The 26,161-nt window shown below is 58.0% G+C and overlaps 1 protein-coding gene across 1 annotated transcript in view; it reads right to left on the bottom strand.

The window, feature by feature from the left end:
• RHOG (ras homolog family member G) overlaps positions 1-25,735 on the bottom strand; it is a 29,806-nt gene extending 4,071 nt beyond the window's left edge. The window contains exon 1 of the mRNA XM_073333140.1: positions 25,593-25,735. The gene's annotated coding sequence lies outside the window, so the exon portion shown is untranslated. The remainder of the gene's footprint in view (positions 1-25,592) is intronic.
• Between the last annotated feature and the right edge of the window lie 426 nt (positions 25,736-26,161).

The following is a 26,161-nucleotide window of genomic DNA, read 5'->3' as shown; positions in this document are numbered from 1 at the left end:
TGTGCCCTCCCACTTTTAAAAGTGGTGGAGCCATGGCCCCCTTCCCCCTTCCGCTCCCTCCCCCCCCAGCCGTTCTGGCACCCCAGCCTCACTTCTCTCCAGCACACATCGCTTCCATCGGTTGGAAGCCCAGAGATTGCTGAGATGCATTAACAGAGGATAAGGAACAAAGTGAGCCTTCATGTAAGGATCCTGACTCCCATGAGTCTCCCTCCATTTGCACCAGGGGCAGACTCTCTGCGCCAGCAGCTGGAGTCTCCAGAGGCCATGTGTTCACTAGGATAGGAGGCCTCCAGGGAAAATCGAGGCACCGTGGAAAGTTGGCTTGGTGACTGAGTCAGTACTGAGCCAGCACCCCAGGGCACAGTACTCTGATGCCATGGTGAGGGGCGCACCGGCAGGTGCTGGGGTTTAGAGGAGACACGCAACTGAAGTCATTGATTTGTGTCGCAGTCGTGCCGAGGTGTGGCCAGTCAGGAGCCATGCCCCCATCGTGCGAGGCGCTGTATGGACAGATGGTCTCTTTCCCCAGAGAGTTGTAACCTAATGTGTCTCAGACAGGCGACAATAGGTGGGGTCTTACAACAAACAGCTGGAAAGAGCGGAAGGTAACAATAAGACAATGTCAGATGTCCCCCAGGGGTCTGTAGCGGGCCCAGTCTCTCCCACTGTATTGTCCACTGCATGCAGCCGATGAAGTGGGTTTTAGCCCATGAAAGCTGATGCTCAAATAAAGTGGCTAGTCTCTAAGGTGCCACAAGTCCTCCTCGTTCTTTCTAGTGGTGCAGTGCACAGCTGCCAGATTCCACCCTAGAAGTGGCTGCATTACAGTGATGGGCAAATATCCGTCCTCATCCACAAAGGAAACCTGCACCACACTTTCAAAAGAGGAGCCTGGGAGCTTACAGCTCTGCTAGACGCGGAAACTCATGGCCTGAGCGGAGACACTGGATTTGTGGCTAATTACAAGGATCTGTAACCCGCTAACCCCTGCCTCTTCTGGGATGCTGGGAGTCCCTTTCCCAGGCCTGAAGAAGATCTGTGTGGCTGGAAAGCTAGCACTGGCATAAGCACTTAGCATTTCTAGAACATTTTCCCCTCCATAGATCTCCAAGCACTTTACAAAAGTCTCATGATCTGTTTCGCGCGGTCAAAGTTATGGGAGGTGGGAGTGGGAGATCCAGATCCAGACCCCACAACGCCCGGCCCTGCCCCCTAGACACGCGGTATTATCGCTAGGCACACTCAGAAACTGTAGCTAGTGCTGATAAGATTGATAAGATTCTGGCTGGGGAGGCGGGGGTGGAAGGGAGATAATCGCATTCTGCCATCACATGCCACTGGGAATGATAGTGAGAAGACAGATACCCATTCATCAGGTGGTGGCAGAGCACGGGCCCTGCCAGGAAAAGTAGCGAGCAGATCTGGAGGAGGCCGATAGGCAGCTGGCCCAGCACAGGCTCCGATCTCCTTGCGGTTAGAAGGTGGGAAAGGTTCGGAAGCAAGTGCTTGCTCTGGCTGCTGCTCAGCCCCACGCCTTCACGGCCCACTTTCCAGGCTATGCTCTCGTGGGACCGTTCATGTTGCCAAGGGTCCAGCCCGCTCCTGGCTCCGATGGACAATGTCCAAGGAAAACCCACGTGCCGCGGGGGGCGGTGTGTCGGAGAACTGGCAGGGGCCGCTCTTCCCTCCAGTCAGTACGAAGCCAATGCCCCAGCAGGGTGCCCCCTTTCAGAGCAGATGTAAGGCCAAGTGTCCTGATTGCAGGGGGCCCCTTATGCAAGGGCAGGGTTGTGAACCCAGATGTCCTGACCAGATTAATGGGTAATTGCATTCCGCCTCTCCAAATACCCCGTTCTGCTGCCCTTGGGTATATTATTCTGCTCCACCCCCTGTCCTGAACTGCAACCTGGTTTTCCTGTTCAGTGCGGCTGTGTTCCACCCCAGAGGTGACTGCAGCTTGGTAACAGGAGCAAAAGCTCCCATGGCGATTGCTTGTAACTTTGTGGCTTATTAGATAGGAGTTCCTCTGTGAACTGCTCCCCCTCCACTCACGTGCCACCTCCTCCCATCACCCCCCTACAGCCGTGCTCCCATCACGCGCCCCCCTGCTCCATTTCGCTTATAGACATTTATCTGCAACTGCAATACTGGGGCCTGGGGGCAGGGCTGTGGGGGGACCGGGGCCATCTGGAGGCGTAGGGAGACGGGAGACAGCTGCGGGGGCATGGGAGTGAATTGGTGCGCAGGGGGCTAGAGGTGGGCTGGAGCTGCGTGGAGGGGCATTAGCGAGACCAGGGGGTGGATAGCTGGTTGTGCAGCTGGGAGGCATGGGACGCGTGTTATCTCCAGCATCTACCCTGCTGGCTGCAGACCCTGCCCTGCTCCCTGCGCCCAGCAGGGATGGGAGCCGGGAGCCAGGAGCCAGTCCCTTCCCCGGGGCACCTCCCTCCCTCTCCCCACAGCACATCTCAGGACACCTTCCCTCCCCCTCCCCGCTCCCTTGTCCAGGCCCCATATTCCCAACCACCTGCCACTCACTCAGCCATCCCCCTTCCAAAGGGGAAAGCCCGCAGCTGGGCATACTCGGTGTCCCTGCTCCTCCCCTACCCGGCCCTGCATCCCGCGCATCGCAGCTATTGACAGCGCTGGGCACCTGGGGGGCACGTCGGGGATCAACTGCACCCACTCCCTGCAAGGCACCGGCAGGCTACCCCATATACTTGTGTATAGCCCAATTTGTGTCTAAGCCGGCTTGCCTCTTTCCCCCTCAGCACTGCCCCCCGCTGTGGCCTGCTCCCCAGCCTCCTGGCCTGGCCTTCCAGACCTCTGCCCCCAACAGCTTGGGCAGGCCAGAAACCCTCAGCTGGTTCACCCGTCCCGCTCCCTCGCCCCCCCAGCATCTGCCCACTCCGTGTATTCCACCACTCCCACCGCAGCTTCCCCACTCCCCGGCGTTTGGTGGCTTGGCTCCCCATGAGGAGCAGCGATGATCACCCGCCACGTGCAGCCATGAGGCAGCCACTGAGTGGAGGACGCCCACCTGGGGCCTGCACCCAGACTGAGCGCAGCAGGGACGTTGCCCCCCAGCCAGGATTCCTAGGAGTGAGGAGTGGCTTGCACAGCTGCCTGGGCACCAGGATCTCCTGGATTCTGACCCCGACTGGCTGTGTGACCCCAGGCAAGTCCCCACTTCCCTGGGCCTCAATTTCCCCATCAGCAAAGTGAGGCTGAATTGCTGCACAGGGCTGAGGAGGAAGCCTTGGCTCTGAGAGGACTCAGGCCGGCTGCTGGGTGGGGTAAGACCAGGGGAGCCAGGAGGGAGAATTCACTGGGCTGGGAGCCTGAGACAGCAGAGGATGGGGGCCCAGTGGTTAGCACCTGGGAATCAGGAGAGCTGGGGTCAATTCCTGGCTCTGCTGCAGACTCCCTGAGTGACGTGGGCAAGTCGCTTCATCAACCCGGTGCCTAGTTCCCCGTCAGCACAATGGGGTAACAGCCCGGCCCAGCCTCCCAGCAGTGCAACAGGGCCAGATAAGCACCACACAACAGACGTGTGTGTAAATGTGGGCAAGTCACTTCCCTGCTGTGTGCCTCAGTTTTCACACCTATAAGATGGGTGTGATTCTGTACCTGCCTCACAGGAGGTTGTGAGGTTTAACCCATTAATGGCAAACACGCTTTGGGATCTTTGGGGAGAAGGGCACAGCAAGATCACGCCAAGGAGTAGCGGGCGCCCGCCTCCCAAATACTTCCCGCTACCCCTTCCACTACCCCAATACCCCACCTGGTATTATTTATGTAACCAACATTATTTATCCTTGTTGAATAAAGTGCATGTATAAAACAAAACCCTCACTCCCCCACGAATGGACTTGGCTGCCCCTTCGCTCTCCCGAATTAATTATTCCAGCATCGCCCTGAGCAGGATGCTGATTAGGTTTCATCACCAGCGGGGCTGCAAAGGGACGAGTCGATTGGGATACGTGCCCAGGGAGCATGGGAAGATCCAGGGCGTAGCTGCCACAGTGAACTTCCAACTGCTGCCCTGCCGCCAGGCCGCCAGGACAGACGAGAGGGGAGCCGCATCTCGGGGGCAGGCAGCCGGCAAGACAGAGACCAAGGCATGGGGACGGAACGAGGGGGCAGGCAGTCGGCAAGACAGAGGCCAAGGCATGGGGCCATCGGCGAGGCGCAAATCCAGGCCTGCAGGACTAAGGGCAGGGTTCTCCAACTGAGCCAAAGAGGTCACTGGTAGCAGTAGTAGGCTCTTAACCTTTTACTTGAACAAAGGCCTGTGTTCTCTCAGGGACGGCTACAGGGACAAGAACAGAGGCATGTCAGAGGGGGAGTCTGGGGCTTTAATCTGACCCACAGCCCAGCTCGACTCCACCAACACTCCCTGTGGGTCAGATTAAAACCCCAGACACCAATCAACCTTGGAGCCAGCCCCCAGTTTTGCCAATGGCTCCCATCTCTCTAATGGGCCAAACTGAAATCCCAGCGCCTCACAGCCCTGCAGTTCAGAGTGCTTGGACCCTGACCCACCGCAGCCTGACACCCAGTCTCTCTGCTGGAAGAGATGTCTGGGATGGTAGGAAAATAGAGCTGCTGAGGGAGACATGGAGAGAGAGCAGAGACAAGTTTAGCTTCCAAGTGTGGGGAAAAAGCCAGGATCTAAACACCCAGGAACCAGACTCCCTTCTTCCCTCCCCTCCTGGCCACAGGCTTCCGTCCACCAAGCTAAATCTGTGACAGAACCAACCGTCCCTGGGGTTTAGAAAGGAGCATCAAGGGAGAAAAGGCCTCACCTTTTAGTAAACCAAACTTGGATTCCCCATCTGTTTGTGAGGGACCTTGAGAGACAACTACAGCTCCTCTTTTCCCTGCTGTTACCAGGCTGGGGCCGTATGGTTTCCGGGAAAGTGCCCAGGACATGATACTGCAAGGTTGGTTCTGACCTGGAGGACAGAGCCAGGCTATGGGGTAGCACAAGCTAGAGCCACCCTGGATCTCAATCTCCCCTGAGCAAAGCATGCTGGGAAGGGGCGGAGCCAGGGGCCTTTATAAGGCAGGTTCCGATACCGCTCAGGGGTGATACTGGCTCAGGGAGCGAAAACCCAGAGTGTCTGTGAGCAGGGCGCTTGGACAAAGTCTATTGGCTGGGCTAGAGAAGATTTTAGTGCCACGAGCTCTATGGAAGTGACTGCACTGGTCGGTCTGGTGAACATCCTGGCTTTTAAGTCATTGCTTTTTTCTCTGTTCCCCCTTGTCCCACTGCTGTGGTGCGTAGGGGATCTGGGCTCACTGTAAGATCAGGCCTTTAAACAGCCCTCTTGTTTCTCACCACATTTACTGTGTGTATTGCGACAGCACTGGGAGTCCCAGCCGTGGGTCAGGACCCTGTTCCACGAGGTGCTGTACAAACACAGAACCAGACAAGAGAGTCCTTGCCCCCAAATGCTTACAAGCTCGCTTTGTTTCTCTCGACTGCTGCATGCCTCGGCTCTCCCTGGCTCTGATAGGGAACAGACGCTCCGAAATACACTGAGCAGCCCCATTCTCAGGACACCTCGAGATCAGGAAGTCCCCCATGAAAGCCTGTTCTTGCAACATTTCTAGGTTGCAGCGTTTTGGGGAAGAGCTTGGCTTTGGGAAGCTCCTTTTGAGAGCTGCCCATTTCTAGCTCGGACCTGGGGCAAACCCTGAAACCTCAAGCCTCAAACTACCAACTGGAGCCTGGGACCACAGGAGAAGGCCAAGTACCAGGGCAGGGGAAAGACTCAAAGGTAGCCCTGAAAGAGGCCCAGAGAGAGCGCCGAAGACAAGCCCAGGGAGGGTGGAAGAACCTTTTGTTTGTTTGGTCCTTGGTCACCCCAGAAGGGGATAAGTCCATTTGTGACTTGGCTGGAGGGCTAAGCCGCATCTCCAGCATAGACCTGTGTGTGGCTCACTGAGGAGACCCACCTCGGGGGAAGGAAACTGAGGCAGGGAGTGCCCGCGCCACGCTCAAGCAGAAGGGGGCGGTACGGGGCGGCCACGCCCAAACATAGGCACTCTCCCTGGAAATCTAATGATTCTAGTCGCCTGTCTCCAAATCGCCCTGTTCTTCTTACACCCTGCAAGACAGGACGCCCGGAGGTGAACACAGTACGGGGCGTGGTGCTGGGGGTGAAACGAACACATCAGAGCGAGCTCTGCAAGTGAAAACCCCGGTGTACAGTGAAAGCAGGAAATGCAGAGCAGTGCGGCCACAGCTGTTCCCCCCGCCCCACAGGCCCAGCCCCGCCCCGCCTGCCAGCCTTGCAGGGGATTTCTCAAGGCCCTTTGCCCCCATCCCGACGTGGGATTGTTCACCCAGGTAGGGCAGGGGGAGCAGGTATCTCATGGGGTGCAGGCCAGCATGGCGGGGCCCTGCGGGGAGAGCGCTCCGCCTGTGTGATCAGCGGCAGGAAGCAGAGCGGCTGGGCTGGCTGTGGGAAGGCGGCACGGCGGGCTTGTGGGGCTGAGCGAAGCAGGTGGGGAGGAGGAGGGGAACGCCAGTTTCCCTTGACGTACAGAGCGGATTTAAAAATACACTCCCGCCGAACCCGCTTGGGAGTGAATCGTGTGCAACAGCAGACAGGCCGCTGCCCCATCACGGCAGTGACGCACCCTAGCCAGGCTGCACAGCTGGGCCAGGCCTGGACAGACCACGGCGGTTGGGCACGAGAGGCTCCCAGCCAGCCGTCTCCAAGACTGGACAGAAGGGGAGGAAGGGTGGGCTTGTGCTGGAGGCCCTAGGCTGGGAGCAGGAGAACCTTGCTTCAATTCCTGCCTGGGCCACACAGGCCCCTGGGCAAATGGCTCGCTGTCTCCCAGGTCCCCATCTGTGGAATAGGAATAATGACGCCTCACAGGGAGATTGAGGCCAAATCCAGGAGCTGTGAGGAGCACAGGGAAGGGTTTCATGTCAATGGACCCTGATCCAGGTGGAAACTGCAGTGAAGGGCCCCGCGGGAGCCAGAAGGTAGAAGGACTGGAAGGGACCTCGAAAGGTCCAGGCCCCTGCACTCATGGCAGGACTAAAGGCGGGTCTACACGACACAGTTAGGTCAAGGTAAGGCAACTTACGTCAGCCCAGTTAGGTCAATGTCTACACTACAGCCTTCCTCCCACCGATGTAAGTGCCCTGCGACACCAACATCATAACTCCACCGCCACGAGAGGTGTCGGGCGTATGTTGGTGTTGTTAGTGCAACGCAGGATCCGTGTAGACATTGGCTATTGGCTGGCGTGTCAATTTCACGGCAGGTTGACTTGTGTTTCTAGTGTAGACATACCCTAAGTATTATCTAGACCATCCCTGGCAGGTGTTGGTCCAACCTGCTTTTAAAAACCTCCAATGATGGAGATTCCACAGCCTCCCTGGGCAATTTATTCCAGTGCTTAACCACCCTGACAGTTAGGAAGTTTTTCCTAACGTCCAACCTAAATAGCCCCTGCTGCAATTTAAGCCCATTGCTCCTTGTCCTAGCCTCAGAGGTTAAGGAGAACAATTTTTCTCCCTCCTCCTTGTAACAACCTTCTAGGTACTTTGTGGGGACCCTCACAAAGTGGCCTAGGAGCTGTAGGAGAGTGAAGAGACCCTGGGGGAGTGGGCGTTGGCAGGCCCCCTTCCCACTTTGCTCTGCTGGGACCCTCAGGAGATCTGCGGCTGTGCATGGCACTACCGCAGCACTGCAATCAGCTCCTCGTGAAGTCCCTGGGACTTTTCCACTGACTCTGGGGGAAAGGGGGGGTGTGAAATGGGGCCCTCTTTGAACTGATGTGATCTGATAGTTAATCAGGAGCTGACCCGTGCTCGCTGATAGAAAGTCCCAGATCTGGGAAGGCACCGTGGGTGCAGTGTGTTGCATAGTGTACAATCTGCTGCCTTTCATCAATGTCCAGCTGATTTGGACGACATTGATTTGCATAACCCTAGCTATTTGCATAGTGGCAAATCATCCTCCTATGCATGACGCATTGCAAAGCCCCAGCTCCATTAATGGACTTTCCAAATGGCCCTTCCATCCCGTCGCTTGGACTGTCCCACAGCCGCTACAGGCATCCTGATGGCAAGTCTCTGTTTCCCTGAGTGCAATTTCAACCCAGTAGCAACCTGTTCAGTGTCTATCACACCTGGACTGTGCTTCCTTCTTGCAGGGCGCCAGCTTGTCCTTGCTGCATTCCTAAGACCCTTGGAGTAGCAGCAGCTCAGTGTCCTGACTGGATTTCCTCTGTCTTGGGATAAAGTCCCCCCCGCCCCCCGGCAGTCCCCTTTTGGTGTGGGACAGCTGCAGCCAGCGAAGCCTCCATTGCACAAGGGTGGAGGAGGAGCTGGCGAACCCTGCATGAGCCCCCGGCCTGTAACCCACCCGGAGGGGCTGCGATAGGGTTAGAGGGAGTTCATGTCCCTGATTTGACCTGATAATTGTTAGAACTCCAAGGTCTGCTGCACCAGATCAGCCCTAGCGAGATTCCAGGAAGAAAAGCACCATTCCCTTGCTAAGAAATAATAAGTCTTGACATAGGACCCACAGTGTTCTGGGCTCGCCCACAAAGGAAGCCAGAGGTCACTTACCAATCCTGAGCTAACCTGAGCACCCGGAATGCTGTGAGAGCCACGGAGAGCTGCAGCTGGCCAGTGCATCTTCAGCACCCCTGCATCGGGCCCCTTGCTAGCGACCTAACTTGTTGCAACAGGTGTGAAAGATATGGCCTTTCCCCCAAATGGGGATTACGATACTCACCCACATTGGCTTCTGAGGCTTTAATGGGGGAACGTCTGCACAGTGCTATGAACAGGCAAACCACTGAGTGTCAGAACAAAGCCATGGCCAGCTGGGACATCCTATGCTGCACAGTATGGCTGCTGCATGGGGAAGGGGAGTTGGTCTATTTGGTATCTATACAGCCCCCAGCTCTGTAACATCAGATGATTTAGTGGGGGATTGGTCCTGCTCTGAGCAGGGGGTTGGACTAGACGACCTCCTGAGATCCCCACCAACCCTGATGTTCTATGATTCTGTGATATCCCAGCGTCTCCCAAATGTCTGAAAACAGACATAGAACTACCCATCTCTCCTCCTTCCAAGCCTGCAGGTGAAATAGTGTTGGGGGGAGAAGGACAGACAGACAGACGTGAGACGCAAGGGCCTACTCTGGGAAAGCTAAATTAGAGAGGATAAGTTTCAGAGCCTCCTGTGCCAAACCCGCACATCTCTTTCACTTGAGCTAAAGGAGAGTCTGGTAGCAGTGGAGGGGCCAGGCCACAGCTGTGCAGCCCTGTTTCCATCCAGCAGAGGGCAGTGGCGTACACTCACTAGCAAGTTCATACCATTCCCCGTTTTACAAGTGCGGAAACCGAGGCACAGAGGTGGGGAAGTGACTTGCCCAAGGTCACCCGTGAGCCCGTGTCCGCGCTGGGATCTGAATGTAGGAGGTGGCATTCCCGTGCTCAGATCATGGTCCCACCCTGCTCCTCTCACTAAATCAATGGCACCCAGGAGTCCGTCCCTGGGGTGAGAGCGGAGAGGGCCAAGAGCATCTCTTGCAGCTGCGTACAGAGCACCTGGTCCTGGGAGCCTCTTGTCCTCGCTCTCCTCTCCCCGGAGGTCTTGTTAGGTCACCGGAAGCAGGTGACTTGGTGGTTTGGGTTCTGCTCCGCCTAGCCCCTCCCAGCCAGGGGAACTGATGGAGATGCAGGGCTGGTGGGGGGAGCAGCTGGCAGGCAGGGAGCAGCTGGCCCTCCCACAAATGGAATCAAAGACCAGCCATGTGAATCCTTGTCACAGCCCAGCTCCCAGCCCAACGCTTGCTTCCTCTGCAGGTGACGTTCAGGGGCACAATGCCCCCTCTCCCACCCCACAGAACGTGGGTGGAGCTGGGAGCACTCACATGGGGGCGGGGGTTATTATAGCCACAAAACAGATGGCTCATCTGACCTGCCCAAAGTCACAGAACGAGTTGGTGTCCGTGGCAGGACTAGGCCTCAGGTGCCCTGCTCTGGCCACTAGACAATGCTGCCTGTAAATCTGAGCCAGCCAGAGGTGAGAAGGCCTGCCCTGATGGCTGCAACAAATCCTCTCTGGAAGGAGCTGGCGGGCCGGAAATAGGTAATAAGGAGCTCGGGGTTACCGCTGGAGCGGGCGTGCGGGATAAGGCAGGTGTGTGCCATGTCTGTGCCCCTCAATGAACTAAGTCAGCAGGGCAAAACACCCCTTTGTCTTGGTACCTTGTAAATCCTTCTGAAAGCAACCTGGAGACACCGTTGTACGCTGCAGCACTGGAGGGGTTAACCCAAGGGGTACTGAAGGAGAGAAGGAAACTCTTCCCACGGGGCTAAGGGATAGGAATGGGAGCAGATCAGCAATTTAACGGCACAAGGAATATCTCCCTCTGCAGGAATCGGAGCTGAATGGACCAGGGCCCAGAGAATGCTGAAATGCTGAGGGTGAAGGTAAAAGATCTTGCCACCATCCCCTCCAAACTCCTGGCCAGGCCTGGGAAGTGAAGAAACCTTCCCCAGAGCATCCATCGCAGGTGTTACCCAGATCCCAGGGCACGCTGAGCAGGACTTCAGGGGACCAGGCACCCATAGGCACATGGACACCTGTGCGGCACAGATGTGAACTACAAGGGCTTGTCTACACACAGCATTTGCACCGGTTTAATTCTGTGTGCACCTGCGATGGTTTAAAGTTGGTTCTATGGCTTGAGTTTGTGCCTACAACCCCCCCGCCTCTCCAGGCTGAGCTGCTGTAAGCCAGGTTGGAACTGATTTCAGCACGTCCACATACAAAGCTGCCACAGAGCTGAGCTAAGCCGCTGTAGAAAGACGCCAGTAACTCCACCAGTGTCACTTGGCATGCTGAGCTCCAGAGAACTCTGCCACGAGGCACCGGGCCCTAATCTTGGAAGCTGCCAGTGAGATCCCAGTCGCCCTGCGTCTTCCCTTCCCAGCTGCAACACGAGCCAGTTTGTGCCGTAACCAGCAGTTTGGTTGAATTTCTGCTCTGCCCTCTCCTGCTTCCAGAAAGCCCAGCAGGCCACTTGCTGCACCACAACCAATGGAAGCAGCCCTGAGTCTGCCGCACTGGAGGAGGTGCTGGGCCACCATCAGCTAGAGATTCTCCCTCTGATCAGCCAAGAGGCTGCTGAGGGACGTGGGAGGAGGTGGTGGGGTGGGAGGAAGGGAGGGAAATGGGAGTGGATAATCTGATCTAGGGGGGAGAGGGGCCTGCCAAGCTTTGAAAGTCTGGAAATGTGCCAACCACAGTCATCCCACCTTGCCTCAGTTTCCCCACCTGGATAATGTTGATGGCGCCTAGCTCACAGAGCTAGCTCATTTGCTCTGAGCTCCTTGGACAGAAGGGGCTTGAGGAATACCGTTCTTCCGGGAGCACTGCCCATCACTGTGGTATCTGAGCTGTCCTGAGTACTACTGCTGGGTACGCGGGCAGAGACATTCACCAGTGAACCCCCCCACATACCCTGTGATGGGAGGAAGGTCCATGTTGCTGTCACTGTTTTACAGAGGGGGAGTGGAGGCCTGGAAGAGATTAAGGACCTCCTCCAAAGCCCAATGGGCTACACAGACACCCACTCACTTCACTGGGCGCAGGATCCGGCCATAAGAGCCAGGCCCAAAATGAGAGGGGGCTTGTGTCTGTACTGATGCCAGGAGTCCTGATTCCGCTCCCACCTGGAGGTGGTGTGATCCCGTTAGCGGGCGGGTTAGAGAATGCACCTGAGAGGTTTTCTAACCCGGGGGGCTGCCTGGCCCTGGCACGGGCAGGCCAGCTGAGCTGTCATCCCCTTGCCTTCGCTGAGTCGCCCTGATGGGAACGGCGCTGGGAATGCACCATCAGAGGGGGGATAAACCAGCCCTGGGGGACACCCGCGTGGGAAAACATGAGGCTGTCCATACGGGCAGCCAGAGCACGGTGCTCTGGCAGATCACTCAGCAGAGCTTTCCTTCTGTTCAAGCAGAGGAGGGCAGCCGCTTGGGGCTGCCAGAACATGGGACGGGGGGCTCTTATGAGATTACCCCACTCTGAATTCACCAGCCCCTCTCCCTGTGCAGCTCTACTCTGCTGGGAGCGAGCCATTCACTGGGAATGGGAGAGGACAGCAGCATCTGTTCACGGGCATTATCATGCCCAGTGCGGACAGGCGGCCTCATTTGCTAGAAGGGCCGGGAAAGGCTGGGACAGTTTTGCAGAGTTGGCCTCAGGGTGGTGTCAATATAGTCTAATCCCCCACATGGACGTGGGGTAAGCACCTGGATCTCTATCACTGTGGTGTCTGGGCTCCTGCCCTGCAAAGTGCTAGGCCCTGATCCTACCCAGGGGACTTGATTGCACTTTACGATCCCAAAGGGCTTCACAGACATCGATTAAAGTCTCAGGCTCACTATCTCCATCTGGCAGAGGGGGAAACTGAGGCATGGGGGCAAAGTGGGTTGCCCAAGATTACACAGCTAGTCACTGGCAGGGCTGAGGCTATACCAGAGGTTCCTGACTACCCGCCAGGCTGACGGCTGTTCCCTGGAAGGCTCTCCTTCCTGCACGAGAGCTGGCTATTGTCGTCCATTTCCTAACTCCAGCAGAGAAAAAAACCACTTCGCCCTCATGTAAACGCTTTCTAGGCAGAAACAATTCTGCTTCTGTGGCCCGTATTTCCTAGGGTGGCTCTTCCTGTTTGCATTCAAATCTTGGTTTCTGATCTGCTCAAGTATCGATTCCCTGTCCAAAGGCATCTGCCTTTGGAGGTTGCGATTGACAGATCAGAGCTAATGCAGGGAGCCAGAGACCAAGCCGGCAGCTCTAGATCTCACGTGGCTTCTTGAAGGCTGTGCAGGCTGGCTTTGACAACAGCCCTGCCCATCCCTAGACGTTCTCCCAGCGCCGCCCACACGGGAGGCCCTGGTGCCCACTAACTGCCCTTCTCTGGCACCGACAGGAGCAGGGGTCTCCGGGCTGCTCAGGGAGCTCAGTGTGGCAAGTGCCCGGTCCAGAGCAGCGAGTGGACGTGGTCTCCAGGAGCCACAGGTACACCAGAACTTCCCGGGCAGCGCTGCTTTGAGGCTGAGAAAGCCACGCTCCCCAGCCAGAGCCACTGGCCTTGGTGTACCATGGGAACAGAGCTGGGAAGGGCTCCCCTGCTCCGCCCAGCTTCCCATTGGGCAGGAGACTCCTGCCCACCATCCACACGCAGGCCCTACGGTGCTGGAAAAGGTTCCCATGCTGCAGGGCTTAATTTGTGCCAGGGCTGAGCCCCGGCACCTCTGGGCTTGTTGCATCAGTTATGAATGTAAAAACACAACCATTCTGGGGTGGCCCCCCAGCCAGGCCCCCGCTCCCTGCCTCCCCTGACTCTGCTGCAGGAAGAGGAGAGCAGTAAGATGCACCAGCCCTGAATGAGGATCTGTCACAAGGACGGGTCTGTTCTTCCTGCCTGACGCTGGAAAGAGCAGCTGGGCGGATTTTACTGCCCTTTCCCAAGGCCTTGCCTCTGCCTTTCAGCACGTGAACCCTCAATCCTGGCAAAGAAACGAGGGCACTTGGACGTTCTGGGAACTAGACTCGAACCTCCCCAGAGCCCCGCTGGTTTCTCTAGGTAGTGAAAGATCACCACCCAGGTACGTTCTCTGGGCTTCGGTCAAACCCAGTTCTGAATGCCTCTAGCGTCCAGGCTTCCATCCCATCCCCTGGAAGCTATTCCGCAGCTGATCAGCTCTCAGTACCAGGCAATGGATCCTAACGTTCAGCCTCCGTTTTCCTTTCCTCAGTTCAGCCTCAGCCCATTCCCTCGGGCCCTTCCCTGCTCTGGACTGAGCCTCCCTTCCCTGCTCTGGACTGAGCCCACAAGGTGTCCTGAGCAACTGCCATGGGGCCTGTCAGCACGGAGCCTCCCTCGCTAGGAGCAATTGGGGTTGCTGGCAAAGGAGCTGCCAAGCCAGATCAGACTCATTGTCCCATCAGGCTGGTATCCTGTCTCTGGCAGGGGCTGGGACCAGACCCAGACCCGGTGGACTCTCTTGCAATTACATGCTTGTGTGGAAGCTTCTTCCTGACCTCGGCAGCTGATGCTTTACTTCCGCCCTGCTGCAGAGCGGTCCCAGCTCACCGAGGGCGGGCTCCATCTCAGGGCCAGGAGGTGATTGAAGCCCTCAAGAATTAACTCATCTTTTCAACCTGACGGCCGTTATATTCTCCCTTCCACCCACTTCCCTCTCTTCTAGGTAGCATGACCCCACCTCACACCTCTCTGCCCAGAACCAAGGCCAGCGTGACTGGCTAATCAGCCAGTGGATCACCCCCTCTGCAGCCAGGGCATGTGTGCATCCCCGCGTGAGCATCGCCAGCGTGCTGGGAAGGGGGAGAAAATCAAGGCCGCTCTGAAATCGAGAGCACACTTGTATAGCAGCGCAGAGAATAGTCCTGTACTCAGGACACCAGCCTGGGATGTGGGAGCTCTGCCACTGACTCCGCGTGTGCCCTTGGGTGAGTCACTTAGCCTTGCTGCATCTCAGTTCCCCTTCTATACCACAGGAATAACAGCCCTGTCCCGCCTCAGGGGTGGAGCGAGGATAAATACATTACAGATTGCGAGATTCTCCTCTGCTACCGTGCTGAGGCCAGCTAAGTCCCTTTGCTCTGCATGTCTCATGGGAAATTACCATACTTTTGGTGATGCCTCATATCCACACGCCACACTCGTAATGAGCTCATGATGCATCAGGGTTGGGAGGGTGACAGAGCTGAGAAACCGACTGGCCCAGGCAGTCCAACCCCCTTGGCCTGTGCAGAAGCAGCCCCCCAAACAGAAGATTGGTGTCTCTGTGAGCTGGCTGGGTGGGTGGGTCTTGGTCTGTCCAAGGCACTGGTAAGACCGTATCAGGAATGCGGCGCTCATGTGCTGGTCACCCCGTGTTGAAGGAAGAAGAATTCAGGCTGGAACAGGTGCAGAGAAGGGCTGCTCGGACGGGCAGGGCCGTGGAGGAGACTGAGAGAGGTTGGCTGGCTTAGCCTGGCGAAAGGCAGGCTGAGCGGGGATCAGATTGCTCTATAAATACACACCAGGGTGAACCCCAGGGAAGGAGACGAGCTATTGAAGCTAAAGGACAATGTTGGCACAAGAACAGACAGGGAGCGAGTGACCAGGAAACGTGGAGGCTAGGAAGGAGAAGGTTTCTAACCCTGCCGCAACCTCCCAGTAGAGCAGAGAGGGACAAACAACCAAAGGGGCTTTCGGGTGGAGCGTGACAAGTTTGTGAAGGGGACGATATGCCAGGGCTGTCTGGGATAGCCGGGGACTGGGCACAATGCCCCGGAGGTCCCTTCCAGTCCCACGTTAGCATTGTTTGGGTGCCCAACTTGAGTCTGGCTCCTGGAGGGGCTGACCACCTGGCTTCATCTGCTGGGTGCCCAGAAACTCGGGGGCTAAAATAAGTGGCCATGTTTGGAAGCCACTGCCTCAGAAGACATGAACCCCAGGTCCAGCCATGGCATCGAGTGGCCAGAGAACGGTGGACGGGGGGCATTACTCTCCGCCCCCACGAGACTGCAGGGCCGCATGGGGGAGCTTTGCCTGGCTGACCCTGTTTGCCCAGGGTAGGCCTGGCTCGTCCCGGAGAGCGACCAGGCCCCGTCCCACAGGAGCATCACAGCCCCATCCTCCACCCTGCGCCAGCCCAGCCTGCCAGGGTGCGAGGCTGCTCGGCGGCTGGCCCAAGGGTGAGGGGATGGGGAGCTGGAGCCCGCTGGGGAGGGATGCGGGGGGATCTCCAGCCGCCGGCTTCCACGCAGCCTTTAGAAGGATCCTTCCTGCCCCAGCCCGTCGAAAGGACGGAGGGGTCCAGCCCCGGGCACATGCGGGGTGGGGGGAGCGGCAGGGCCCCAGGCCCTGACGCAAATGACATCAGCAGGCCTGAGCTAGTTACAGGAAGTAAACAAACCTCGCCCAGGAACCCAGCCTGCCCCTCCCCACGTGCCCGCTGGTGACTGAGATACCATCCCTGCTTCTGTGTGTGCCCCCCACACACTGCCCCTCCTGTACACCCCCCACACCCCCTTCCCCCCATCCCCACCCCACACACCCTGCCCCACACCCCAAACACTGCCCTCCTGTACACCCACACACGCACTGCCCCACACCACCCTCCTGAACACCCCCACACAAACTGCCCTCAACCCCACACACTGTCCCACACCCACACACACCCCCCGCCCCACATCCCTCATGCAATCCTGCTGCCCAAGCAGGGCCGCATGGCCAGCCCACGCACGAACTCCTCCTGGCTCCCACGTAGCCTGTCGTCAGGGCCTGGTGGGGGTGTACAGGAGGGCTGTGTGTGGGGTGGGGGTTGTGTACCGAAGGAGGGCAGTGTACACCCCAATATACAAGTTGCCCCCCCACTGCCCACACCCCCCCACACACTGTGCAAACCCACAACCCCCACACGCTGCCCTCCTGCACACCCACACCCCACACCCCACACGCTGCCCTCCTGCACACCCACACCCCACACCCCACACCCCACACGCTGCCCTCCTGCACACCCACACCCCACACCCCACACGCTGCCCTCCTGCACACCCCCCCACACGCTGCCCTCCTGCACACCCCCCCACACGCTGCCCTCCTGCACACCCACACCCCACACCCCACACGCTGCCCTCCTGCACACCCCCCCACACGCTGCCCTCCTGCACACCCCCCCACACGCTGCCCTCCTGCACACCCACACCCCACACCCCACACGCTGCCCTCCTGCACACCCACACCCCACACCCCACACGCTGCCCTCCTGTACACCCCCCCACACGCTGCCCTCCTGTACACCCCCCCACACGCTGCCCTCCTGCACACCCACACCCCACACACTGCCCTCCTGCACACCCCCCCACACGCTGCCCTCCTGTACACCCCCCCACACGCTGCCCTCCTGCACACCCCCCCACACGCTGCCCTCCTGCACACCCACACCCCACACCCCACACGCTGCCCTCCTGCACACCCCCCCCACACGCTGCCCTCCTGCACACCCACACCCCACACCTCACACGCTGCCCTCCTGTACACCCACACCCCACACCCCACACGCTGCCCTCCTGTACACCCCCCCCCACACAGCCCCACACCACACCACACCCAGCCCACACTCACACCCACACTTCACACACGGCCCTCCTTCTGTACACCGCCCCCACAGCCTTCACCATACACAGCCCCCACCCCACCCCACCCTCCTGTACACAGTCCCCACCCCCACCCCAGCCCCCTCCTTCTACACCCCCCTCACACACTGCCCCCACCCCACCCCACCCCCAGCCCCCTCCTTCTACACCCCCCCCACACACTGCCCCCACCCCCACTCCACCCCCAGCCCCCTCCTTCTACACCCCCCTCACACACAGCCCCCACCCCACCCCACCCCCAGCCCCCTCCTTCTACACCCCCCTCACACACAGCCCCCACCCCACCCCACCCCCAGCCCCCTCCTTCTACACCCCCCCACACACTGCCCCCACCCCACCCCCACCCTCCTGTACACAGTCCCCCACCCCACCCCCCACCCCAGCCCCCTCCTTCTACACCCCCCCCACACACTGCCCCCACCCCCACTCCACTGCCCTCCTTCTACACCCCCCCCACACACAGCCCCCACCCCACCCCACCCCCAGCCCCCTCCTTCTACACCCCCCCCACACACAGCCCCCACCCCACCCCACCCCCAGCCCCCTCCTTCTACACCCCCCTCACACACAGCCCCCACCCCCACTCCACTGCCCTCCTTCTACACCCCCCCCACACACAGCCCCCACCCCACCCCACCCCCAGCCCCCTCCTTCTACACCCCCCTCACACACAGCCCCCACCCCACCCCACCCTCCTGTACACAGTCCCCACCCCACCCCCACCCCAGCCCCCTCCTTCTACACCCCCCCCCACACACTGCCCCCACCCCCACTCCACTGCCCTCCTTCTACACCCCCCCCACACACAGCCCCCACCCCACCCCACCCCCAGCCCCCTCCTTCTACACCCCCCTCACACACTGCCCCCACCCCCACTCCACTGCCCTCCTTCTACACCCCCCCCCACACACAGCCCCCTCCTTCTACACCCCCCTCACACACTGCCCCCACCCCACCCCACCCTCCTGTACACAGTCCCCCACCCCACCCCCACCCCAGCCCCCTCCTTCTACACCCCCCCTCACACACTGCCCCCACCCCCACTCCACTGCCCTCCTTCTACACCCCCCCCCACACACAGCCCCCTCCTTCTACACCCCCCTCACACACTGCCCCCACCCCACCCCACCCTCCTGTACACAGTCCCCACCCCACCTCCCACCCCAGCCCCCTCCTTCTACACCCCCCCCACACACAGCCCCCACCCCACCCCACCCCCAGCCCCCTCCTTCTACACCCCCCTCACACACTGCCCCACACTACACACACTGCCCTCCCCAGAGTCCGGCCACAGATGCCCAATAGACATGGTGCCCCGACCTTTCACAGCTCCCCCCCCCCATCACCACCCTGGCCGCAGCCCCCTCACGCTGCCCTGCCTCCTCTGTTGCCCGCACACGTGTCACCCCAGCCCTGAAGGCCTTGCTGGGGGCAGCAGGATTGCACGGGGCTGGAGGGAGGTAAAACACCCCAGGGCTCCTTCCTCTGCCCAGCAATGATCCTCACCCGGTGCCGCATCAGCAAGAGGAAGCTGGGGCCAGGACCCTGGCGGGTGATTCATAACGACTCCCCCTCCCCACCCAGGGAGGGAAAACAACTCATCTCGCACTCAGCAGAAAAGGGAAGCAAAACCCTCTCTCTGTTTTTCAGACACAAAATCCACCCTCAGCCCCTGCCAAGAACTCCGCCCAGGCGGGGGGTTTCCACCCAGAGGAGGGAAAACATGCCACCTGCTGAATGCTGGGGCCACACCAAGGAGCCTGGCATCCTCCTGAATGGGGCCTGCCCACTGCGTTTCTCTCCCCGCCGGACTGAGTCCTTCCACTAACCCCTGCCGAGCAGCCCCCTGCGCCTGAGTCCCCGGGCTGAGGCCTGGGATTCTCGGCCCCAGGGTCCCTCCCATCGGACGGTTACCTGCACACCACTGCGACTTGGGGCCATGACTCACGATCCTCCAGGGACTCCGCCTTCGGACACCTGTCAGCCCCCGAAGGGGTGGCCTGGGTCTCTCCCCTGGGGTGCAGTACTATGAAATATTGTCCTGCCGGGGCACCGAGCTGTCCCCACCAGGGTCAGGGCCCCGTTGTGTTAGGTGTCGAACACACTGTATTTACGGGTCCAGTGGAGCAGGAAATAAACTGGCTCTGCGCCGCCTCCCCCCTTCCAATCCTTTTCTGAAGAGGAAAATGAACGGCCATACAGAGAGCTCCACTCTGCTACACACACACGCTCATGCTCTGTCAGGTAGGAAAAGTACCTGCAATCACTAGAAGCCGCCTGTATCTCCATGGGAGGAGAAGGAGAGGCTAGAGAAGGTGTCTGACAGCCAGGACGACTGGGTTTTACTATAGGTTCCGGGAGGGAGTGTGGGCTAGTGGCTAGAGCAGGACTTCTAGGTTCTCTTCCACCCTAGAAGGAACATAGGACTAGTCCAGTATGGCCAGCCAGTACAGAACAGGTAAACCCACTTCTAATGGAAATAGCGCCTCCTTCAGAGCAGCACGGCCACCCAACTCCTTGAAAAATGCAACAGCGCTCCCCTTCTGAAAGGAGCCAGAACTCAACACTGTGGACCATCCCCTCTCCAACCTCCCAGCCCCGGGCAAGATCATGGAGAAAGTAGGAACCACCATGCTCCACCAACAGGTGACGTCAGTCAGCATCCCGGATGCCTCCAGAGAGATCTAGGGGCACTAAAAGGTGACCTCCTTGTGGCCATGGACTCAAGTAAGATCTTCACGGTCCTACCACCGGGCCTCTACAGCCTGTGACCAGGGTACTGCTAGCTCTCCCACCTGACACAGCCGGAGCTGACGGCCCAGTCTCCCAGTGGCTCCAGTCCTCCCTCTCCAGCTGTGCCAGAGAGCTGAAGTGCTGCTGGTCAGAAAGGAGAACAGCTGCCTCCACCTTCCATGGAAGGCGTGCAGACCCAATTCATCAAAAGGGCGAGAAACTCAGGGCCCTGTCTGACTCCTCAAAACGCCTTCTTTCGCCCCCAGCTCGTTAGGAAACCTTGTCCCTTCCTCCCGGAGGAGATGTGACCATGGGGATCAAGACATGTGTCACCTCCAGGCCGGGTTACTGTAACCAAAACTAAATGTGAAGCTGCCGGGCAGGTTCCAGCTACCCACCTCCATGGCTCAGACCAGCATGGGCACCTCAGACCCATGCTCAAATGCCTCCACTGGCTCCCAGTCGGCTTCCGAGGCCCGTTTAATGACTCAGCCCTAATTTAAAGCAATTAATGGATCAAGTCCCTGCTACACCAAAGACTGTATTTTGATCTGTGACCCACCACCACAGCTGCGCTCCTCTGGGCCAATGCAGATCACGAAGCGCATGAGCACTGGGGTCAAACTTTCTCAGTCCAGGGGATCTGCCTGTGGAACGATTGTCCAGAGGAGCTCAGGAGAACCCAGAGACTGACCGTCTTCACGAGACACTGCCAAACTTTCTTCCTCTTTGGAAAAGCCTCTCCATCATCTGAATAACAGTCACCAGGCTGAACCCCCTAAGCCCTGCCAACCAATCAAAAACCCTGCACCAAGCAGAATTGAACCTCGAAAAGGAGAGACATGACAGAGACTCCACCAAGTCCACTAGGGACTTCGCTATTGCTACAGATTTGAAATTGAAGGTGAAAAAGGACTTGCGCCCAGTGGGGTGATTGCTTTTCTGCTGTGTTTCCTGCTTCTGATACATTCAAAGAACGCCTTGTGATTTGTTTTGATGTCTTTGCCTGGGTTCTCCCCGAACGTCCCAACCCCTATCTAACACTCTACCTGCTCCCGCCCGCGTGCAGCCAACAGAAAGAAGCTCCATTTTCGGAAGGATGCTGTTGTGGCTTGGAGGACATAAGCTCTTCTTGACTAATTTTTTCATTTATTTTTATCAACTGCTACCTTTCGTTACATTTGCTCCGCAGCTACCATGCCTGCCCTAGACCTACCAGTCTTCCCAGCAATCTAAAGTTAATTTCCAGGACCTCTCTCTTACATCGCCTTATGTTACTGGTAACATAGGCTCCTCCCTGCACATGCCAGAAGCCTCTTGAGAGGTCTCCTGAGATCTGCTACACATGGACCCAAGAGCCATGTCACTGAATTGATCTTCTGGTCACCACGACCCCAGCTATTGCTCATGATCAAATCCACCGTCTTTACAGCCAATGTGTCTCACAACTACCCACCCTGTCACTTTCTTCCTGTCTGCTTTGATAAAGTCCTCCAAGCACCTTTAGCTACAACTCAGTGGTGACTGAAAGTCTCTCTCTAAAAGATCTGCCATAGTTCCACACACACACACACACACACACACACATATCCCTCTCGCAGTTATCAGGCACAAAGCAGGAATGAAGGGCAAGTTTCTCTGGCCTGTGTTATACAGGAAGTCAGACTAGCTGATCAGAACGGTCCCTTCTAGCCTTAAAAATCTACAGATCTGTGAACTAACATCCCATTTGGCAACGGCTTTATCTTTCAGTCTACTGTCAGGTTTTGTACAATGCTCATCATTGTAGTATCTAACTATCAAGGGTGAAATATTTTTTGTTTAAAAAAAAGAATCAAAGGGTTAACTACAAAAAGGAGCAGAAGGCAAAGGGTTCAACTTTAGAAAAAGGCAAGACAAACTTTTGTAAGGCTAGAATTAAGTATAAAAAAAGACAGAAAGTGACACAGCCAGCGTTCGAAACTAAACAAAGGGGAGAGTGAAACCGAAAAGGCCAAGAATAGCTAAAAAGAAAGGTCAAGCTTAGAAATAAGTTAATAGAGAGAAAGCTGAGCTTGAATATTATGAAAAAGGGACAAAGTCCAGGGTTTAAAACCGATGAAATTCTAGTGTTAATTATGCACAAAATAGGAAAATGTATATGTATATATATAGAGAGAGAAAGGCAATTTGAAATGGTTTAAAAATTAAATAGTTATTTTAAGACTAATAACGGCCAATCCTGCAAATAGTTATCCACATGCTTCACGTTATTGAAATGTGTAGTTCCATGGGACTTACATGTTTCAAGTTAAGCATAATCTTAAGTGTTGACGGCATTGGGGCAGGGTCTGGGTCTTCACACGAGGGGGCCCCCATCCTGACTGGGGCTGCTAGACACTACAGCAATGTAAAGACTCTTAACCAGTAATGCCAGAGGGATAATAGTTCCCTTCCTCACCCGGGGGGACCAGGAGGTTTCATTCATTTGTGTTTGCAAACTCCTTGGGATGCAAGGTGGGACGGTCATTCCATGCCCCAGAGAAGCCTACTAATTCTCTGAGCTGCTCGTGAGCGTGCATGGCTTTGAACACAGAAAGCAGCTTGGAACTGTGAAGTACCAGTATGAGAATCAAGGCCGTTCCTACACTGGAACGCCTCTAATTATGACACACCGGCCCCTGGCTGCCCAAGGAAGGGAAGGGAGGGGGCCCGCCGTGCCCTCCAAAGAGATGAAATAATCGTAACCATACAGTAACAAGGAGAACCCAGGGGCAACCTCGTTCCATAGAATTGCAGACGCTTGGACAGAGAGCGACTTCCTTAACAACCAAACAGTCACTGCAGCAAACCACCCCACTCAGAGGAGGGATTGCATTGGGGTTTAGAGCACATGCTCACATTAGGTGGGAACGGTCTGGTCTCACTTTTCCCTTGAGCTGCCTCCACCTTATTTCAGCTCTGTTCCGTTCGCCCCTCCTGAAGCTCCACCACTGTCAGAAACAGGCTACTGGGCAAGGTGAACCACGGTCTCTCATCTCTTCCCTCCTGCCTGCCTCCAGCTCTCCTCCCATTCACCCCTCCACTCTCACCCATCCCGTCTGATCCCGGCTGGATTCGAACCAGTGACCTAGCGGTCAAAAGCCAGTTACTCACCCAGGTCCTCAGGATTATTTCTTCTGCAGCATCAACAACTTAAAATGCATTGTGCAAAAGTACAATGTACAAGGTTTATTGTGTCTGGAAAAATATGCAACAGGCCTTAAATACATTGTGATGCAATGCGCATGAGTGAGCACATCATTGCCCTCTGCTGGACAGACTCAGAACTTATAAGCTGTGTGTCATGTGCACTATACTGCAAGTAGCTAGTGGTGATTCTCCTTTACTAAAAAGGCAGGGGTCAGGTCTATCTATGCTGGTTCCACAAAGTTCCAAGCAGCCATGCTGCATAGTGCGGTGCCAGCCATAACATTGGGGTGGCCCTGGCTTTGTTACACTATTTGAAGGCTGTTTCTCATTCTAAGGGGGTCTGTATTCTCCAGGCAGGGCCGTCTCCCCACCACCATCCTGATGAGCTCAGATCTCCGGCTCCCTCCTCCCCGACTCCAGGTCAAATCACCACCACTGGTAGCCTATGACACTGGTGATATCAGCCCAGGAAATCTGACCCTATGGGTGCATCCACTCAGGCATAATCTGGGAACTGCCCCATCTCAAACCATCTGCTAGCAGCCCCGTCCATCCGAGCTCAGGCCTGAGTCACTGCAGTCTGATGCCCACTTTTATCCCTAGTAAAACGGGAGGTTGCAGACATTCATTCTTAGCCTTTTAGTAACACACAAAATGATCTGACCTCATGAAAAGGCAGCATAGCCCACGGAGGGCATCTAAGCCCAGCTCACATGGTCTCAGCTCGCCTGGGATGGTGAGGGGGAAGACCCCAGCAGTAGGGTGGGGATAGACACAGAGTCCTTGGCTCCAAGGCCAGAAGGGACCCATGTGTACAGCACAGGCCAGGAGATTTCCCCGTAATAATCCACAGAGCAGATCTCTTAGAAAATGAAGAATCAAATCCACTCCCAGTCCTGGGAGGGGATCTTCTCTTCCCCTCCCCCCTTCTGAACAAAACCCAGGCCACGATCCAACCCAATACACCCCATCCCCGAGACAAGGAGATACCCAGGAGGAGCCCACCGCTTTCCGATTGAACAGCACAGAACAAACTCTGATGACTTTCTGACTGCAACATGCTGCCTGCTCTAGCACTAGAAGGGCCCAGCCCGGCTGAGCTTGGCACAGAACGGCTCAGGGCAGTCAGAGGGAGAACCCCAGGGCCAGGCCCACTTTCGCCTGGCACAGAATGAGTCCGCCCAGCTCCCTGCAGCCCAGCTCGGACTGACCTAACAACAACAAGGGACACAAGGGAAACTCCTACTTGCTCTGGGCCAAAGCCAAGCCTAGCTCAGAGGAGGGCTGGGAAGAGGGCCGGGGGAGGGAGGGGAGTGCCAGGCTTGTGGGGGAGGGCACAGGGCAGGCTGTGTTCTCAGGACAGACCTTCTCTCCCAGAAGAAACAGAGCCAGGCAGTCTGCCCAGGCCGCCTGCACCCTGCCCACCCTGGAGGAGGCAGTGGCCCAGACAGGAGCACCTCACAGCTGGCTGCTTCACCATTTTCCTCCTGGAGTTGCTCCTTTTCAGAGTGCAGCCCAGCCTGGCTTGGCCCAGGTCAGCCTCGCCTGGCCCAGCCCAGCCCGGCTCAGCCTCCCCGGGCCTCCTTCACAGGCAGACACAGCAGTAGCTCTTGTCAGTTGCAGGCGCCTTTGGTGAAAACTCTTCCTCCTCCTCTCCCCCCATATCCGTCACTCCAGCCCCACAGCCCGACCCCTGCTTCTCCCCCAGGCTCTCTCCTGCTCCCGCTTTGCTGACTGCAGCCGGGTCCTGGGAAGCGTCCTGGCCCCCGTTCCACCAGGCACGCAACACACCCCACCCGGCGGCACCCAGCCCGCCCGAGGGGACCCGCCCTCCAGAGGACAGACAGCAGCGCCCCCCACCCCGAGGGGTCCCCCCTCCAGAGGCGCACTGCACAGCTCCCCACCCCGATCCGAGGGGACCCGCCCTCCAGAGGACAGACAGCAGCGCCCCCACCCCGAGGGGACCCCCCCTCCAGAGGCGCACTGCACAGCTCCCCACCCCGATCCGAGGGGACCCGCCCTCCAGAAGCGCACTGCACAGCGGCACCCACCCCGATCCGCGGGGACCCCCCCTCCAGAGGACAGACAGCAGCGCCCCCCACCCCGAGGGACCCCCCCTCCAGAAGCGCACTGCACAGCGGCACTCACCCCGATCCGCGGGGACCCCCCCTCCAGAGGGACAGTGCATCAGCACCCACCTCGGGGGACCCTCCAGAGGCGCACGGCACAGCGGGACCCCCCACCCCATTCCAGAGGCTCACGGCACAGCGGGACCCCCCACCCCTCTCCAGAGGCGCACGGCACAGCGGGACCCCTCTCCAGAGGCGCACGGCACAGCTCCCCACACACTTTCTGCCAGGCGCCTGGCACAGCTGGGGACGCGGCCCCCGCCGGGCTAAGGGGCGCGCCCGGACCCCCTCTCCCAGAAGGCGGGGGGAGCTGCGGGGAGGCAGGACTCACCCTGGCTCATATCTCGGGGCGGCGGGGGGGGGGGGCGCCGTGACCCGGGTGTTTCTCGGCTGGGGGCGCCCGCCGCTGCTGCTCGCTGCTGCTGCTCGCTCCCGGTGCAGAAGGAAGTGAATGAGGCCAGAGGAAGTCTGCAGAGCAAGGCACAAGAGAGCGTGAACAAGGAAGTTTCTGCTCCCCGGCTCTTACTTCCCCTCCTCTCTAGCCCTGAGCACTCTCTGCTGAGGCCAACTTTCCTCCAGTCCTCTCCCCTCTGGCTCTTCCCCCCAGTCAGATCCCAGCCTTGCCCCACAGTCAGCCCTGCCTTGGCAGGTCGTGCCACACCCACAAAGAGGAACCCCCAAATCTCTGGGGGGACTGCACCCCAGGAGGTGCCAGCCCTGGGTCTGCCACCTTCTGTTCAGCTGTCCAGGCTCTAACCACCCCGAGGACTCCTCCAGCCTGGCAGCGGGACCGTGGGTAAATCACACACCAGGGAAGCGCCCAGGCACTGCTGTGATGAGTGTTGGAGAAGCGCCTTAGGGAGCTGGATAGGGTAGCCAGCCAGCCTCGTGTTTGCGGCC

This window comes from Lepidochelys kempii, chromosome 1 (genome assembly GCF_965140265.1).
Source record: "Lepidochelys kempii isolate rLepKem1 chromosome 1, rLepKem1.hap2, whole genome shotgun sequence".
NCBI lineage: Eukaryota > Metazoa > Chordata > Testudines > Cheloniidae > Lepidochelys > Lepidochelys kempii.
Note: the sequence above shows the minus strand (reverse complement) of the source record. Positions and strands in the feature narration are given on the sequence as shown.